This window comes from Frankliniella occidentalis, unplaced genomic scaffold, assembly GCF_000697945.3.
Source record: "Frankliniella occidentalis isolate FOCC.00 unplaced genomic scaffold, Focc_3.1 Scaffold44, whole genome shotgun sequence".
NCBI classification, from domain to species: Eukaryota; Metazoa; Arthropoda; class Insecta; order Thysanoptera; family Thripidae; genus Frankliniella; species Frankliniella occidentalis.
This window is the reverse complement of record NW_026267174.1, coordinates 1,426,280-1,430,542: the sequence shown is the minus strand read 5'-3', so window position 1 is coordinate 1,430,542 and position 4,263 is coordinate 1,426,280. Positions and strand designations below refer to the sequence as shown.

The 4,263-nt window shown below is 58.1% G+C and overlaps 2 protein-coding genes across 2 annotated transcripts in view; both read right to left on the bottom strand.

Annotated features, from left to right (window-relative positions):
* Window positions 1–4,263, bottom strand: part of LOC113212024 (zinc finger protein 26-like) — a 66,416-nt gene that overhangs the window by 38,122 nt on the left and 24,031 nt on the right. The window lies entirely within an intron of this gene.
* LOC127749306 (zinc finger protein 271-like) overlaps window positions 1–4,263 on the bottom strand; it is a 36,876-nt gene that overhangs the window by 10,787 nt on the left and 21,826 nt on the right. Inside the window, exon 2 of the mRNA XM_052266959.1 lies at window positions 255–390. The gene's annotated coding sequence lies outside the window, so the exon portion shown is untranslated. The remainder of the gene's footprint in view (window positions 1–254; window positions 391–4,263) is intronic.

Here is a 4,263-nt window from a genome sequence, read left to right as displayed (position 1 = left end):
CTCGTGCCAGCAATGTCAAGGGGCGCGCCACAGCGGAGGGAGGTTGGGGGGTTGTAGCGGGTAAAGGGGGATGATGGAGGTAGCACCAAAGCCATCGCGCCGGGAAAAAATAAAACACGCAAAGAGCTATATAGCTGGTGCTGCCGCCCTATAGTGTATTTGCAGCCATCACCATCGCCACTCGCGGCAAAGGGAAGCGGGGAGAGGATAGAGATAGGGAGGGATATGGAAAGGGCATATCGATTTTACAATACCTGAGCGGCGCGGTGTTGTCGTCGTCACGCTTCGTCACGCTCCGTCACGCGTCACCGATAGCCGGGGCACACGTGGATGCAAAAGACGGCCGCGCGCGCGCGCGCACAGCACAGGCAACAACAGTGCAACACCCACCTGGAACACGAGAAAGCACAGCGTGAGAAAGGCATCAAGGACATGACGATAAAGTTTATAACGAAAGGAGCGACAGAAACAGACAGACGCGCGGGGGGTGCCGCCGTGTCAGCCCATCGGTGTGAGACGAGCGCGCGAAAGAGTTGAGAGGAGAGGAGGAAAAAAATACAAGAAAGAAAAATGTTCCTTGTTCACTGGCGAAAGATAAGATAGTCATCACATCGCTCTTTAGCTCCCAGCAGCGCAGACTTCTCGTCTCTCTCTCTCTCTCTCTCTCTCTCTCTCTCTCTCTCTCTCTCTCTCTCTCTCTCTCTCTCTCGTAACGAGGATAGGGCCCAGCGCGGCCGCGGGCGCAGTAGTGTGCGAACTGACTGCGCGCCTAGGCTCACCCCGCCCCACCGCACCCCGCCCACGCCCGGCCAGCAGCAGCAGCAGCAGCAGCAGCAGCAGCAGCAGCAGCCTTCCGAGAGGAACCATCCCCCTAGCCGCAGTTGCGCAACGCCCAGCGCCCAGCCCGTGGCCCGGCCCGGCCAGCCCCGCCGGGTCAGGTACGCGGGCCAGGCGCCGCCGACACACGCTCACACGGCCCATCCTATCCACTTTCTCCTTCAGTTTTAGAGAGCTCATATCGATTGGAACGCGTCATGCATCTCATCGCGAGGGGCCTAACTCCCATCATCACTGCGGCACCAGCAAGCCGGTTACATGCCCGGCAAAAAAGTGTAGTCACGAATAGGCACGGCCTGAGAGGCGGCAGTCTCAAAACCACACTACTGCAGAGTGGAAATCAAGGTGAAAAATTCACACACCTGCAGACGTGAGGCAGAATTTTTACAAACGATTACCTACAAGTGTGAAAATATTTTGTCACCCTACCTGCTGCAGGTGGGCGACATTTGTAGTAACATTTGTATACTTGGAATTGGAAGAATAAAAAGGGCGGCAGTCGACGAACAAAGATGAATCGAAAAGCAGAGGTGGTCACGACAGGCCGCAGGTCGTATATTTTACCATTCCCGTCTGTTTTAAATTATGATGAAAATTATGAAAAATGTCGGGACGGCGTACAGCAGCAGCAAAGGAACACAACTCCAAACATTATGGGAAGCGAGAGGAAGACGAAGTGTATAGGATGGGGAAGGCAGTAATATACGGCAGCAGGAACGTTGTCATCCTGGGCACAAACACAGACGGACTAACGCAGACGCGCGCACACACACACACACGGACGCACAAAAACACACACAAACGCGCACTGTAACGGGGAGCGCAGCACCGGAGGAGTGGCGGAGTGTTTTCTGTCACGCAAGAGGACCGCTTAATGAACGGTGTAGGCCGACACTGGCGTGCCGCGCACGCGTTACGCACGCCCGCACGCCGCCGGGTCAACCTCAAACGCACGCCCTATCGGGTTACACATTGCAGATTGTTAGAAGAGTGTTATACGATAGCAATATGGCATAAGCATGCACACACGCAGCCGCTAGCCGCTAGCTAGCTGGCAGCGTCGTGACCCTCACAGCTTACTCACGGGCAAACACAATGCGCGCATAGGTAACTTTCAGCAGGAAAAAAAGGAATGTGCGGCGTCGAAATTATTCAAGAAACGCTTTCGCAATACGTCCGGATAATAGTTTGAATGTAACTCTTAGAATAAAACTTTTGCACAAGGGAAAGGTCTTCACGAAACACGTCCCAGTTGATGGCCCCCTTCCCTTCATGTCAGCCGAGCCGACGCGTCAGCCGCACGTCTGTGATCCCCGCTGATCGTTGCAGTTTTAGATCCCCACTGTCGTCGTCAGCCTGCTCGAGGGCCCCAGCAGCCTTACGGACCCCACGTGAATATCCCATTACAGTGCGCGACAAAGGCACTCCAAATAGGCAGGGGAGGTCTCTCCTTGAGTGCAGTCCGCTGTCCGGCTGGGGGGCACCATGGGGCCGTCGCGCTCCCCAAAGGTCACGGGGCCGCGACAGGTCGTGTACAGTGTAGTACTCCAGGGGACACCGTCGTCGTGCAGCTGGCCCGCTTCCAGGGCCGTGCCGGGTGCAAATACCTGCCGCCGCCCTCTCCTGCTCCGCCCTTCAGCCTCTCTCCCCTTTTGGCGCGCGCAACTCAAATAATGATTCAGCGCGAGCCTCTGCTGGTCCGCCGCCGGCGGCCCGCCAGAGCCCTGGAATGAGCGAGCCCGGACGCTCGTTTCCAAAACGTGGTGTGAGGTAGGGTAGGTAGAGGTTCTGTAAAGTCTCTCGAGCTGGGAGTATCGACGGTCTACCGGCCGCACGAGGCGGCGCCGAGAGCCAGCCGGGCGCTCGCGTCTCTCTCGCACTCGCCGCTGCTAGATACGTCTGTCTCTGTCGCCCCGACTGAGCGTCGCCCGCTCAGTCACCGGCTAGTGAGCTGAGCGCAGTTCGGCTCACTAGGAAACGAGCTGAGCTGCTCTGAGCCTATGCCGGGAGGTGGCGCGGCGTCGCATGAGCGTCCAGGCTCGCTCATTCCAGGGCTCTGCGGCCCGCCGGGACGAGACCGGCCCCGGCCCCGGCCTCCTCTGGACCCTCGCGGGCGCGGGGGTCGCGGGCCGCGCGCTCGACTTTTCGTGGGCGTGTTTGCTCAGCCAAGAGGGCTGCTGCGAGGTCGTGAGAGCCGCGGGTCACAGGGTGGCCCCCGGAGGGCAGAAAAACCTGCGCCGACCCTCTGCCCTCCCACCCGCCTACCAATGTGTCACGGGAAAAAAGTTAGGTGTACAGTACGGCTCAACCAATAGCTAAATACGGGATAACAAACTATGGCTAAGTCAGCTAAGTAGATACAAATTTAGCTACGAATTTGCTACGATGCTAAACTATTAGCTACATAGCAATTTGTATTGACGACAGGCAATTTTTTATTGCAAAAGGTAAATTTTTAGCTACATAGCTAAATTATTGTGTATTGTATATTCAGCTATTGGCTGAGCTAAAGCTATTTTGCTGCCGTGTGTGAGTGCGGGAAGGACGTCAGCAAGCAACGTCCACGATCCGCTACACGACGGGCAGGACGCCGTCGTCGATCCGGTCGGTGACCGCTGCTTGCTGCTGCTGCTGGGCTGGGGCGTGGGCAGAGCCGGAGGTTAAAGGAGCCAGGCTATTAATCTCCCCACCGGCGAGCGCGACGGACACAAACAAAAAAAAAATGCAGAAATCAAAAACATTAAAAAAAAAAAACGCTGCTCGATTAGACAGAATGGATTATAAAGCGCGCGCTGAATTAAAAAGCAGAGTGGGAGGGAGCGAGACGCGCGGGGGTGAGACGCGCCCCTCCCGTCGCGGAAATGAAGGCATCGAGGACCATCCAGAGGACCAAGGCAGGGGGAAGCCTCTGGGAATAAAACTGTCGTCAGGTGGGGAAGGGGGGGGGGTCCCCAGGGCCCAACGCACCAGAGGCCCCAGAGAGGCCCCACGGTGGCCACTCGGCTCGGGCGACCGGTTGGGTTGGGACAGAATTCGACGGAATGCTGACCACCGGCCGGCCAGCCGGCCCGCGCTGGGCCCCAAAACTGGCCCGACCGCCATCGACCCCACCATCCTCTATCCCTCTCTCTCTCTCTCTCTCTTTCTCTCTCGTTCCATCGTTTCGCCTCTTCCCACCGCTTTTGTCAGGAACCAGCAACTCCACACCGAAAAGAGAAAATTAGCCGGGGAGCGCTCACACGGCCAGTTGTACCGGCCGGCTGCTCACGCGTGCACGGCGACGGCGGCGGTCCCCACGCCGCGCCCCGCCGCGCCCGACCAACGCCCCACCAACGCCCCGCCGCGCCCCGCATCCGTCACGGACCGGACACACCGGTAAGGCCGATGGGGTCAGGCAACAGGGGCGACGCTGGCTGGGTACATATT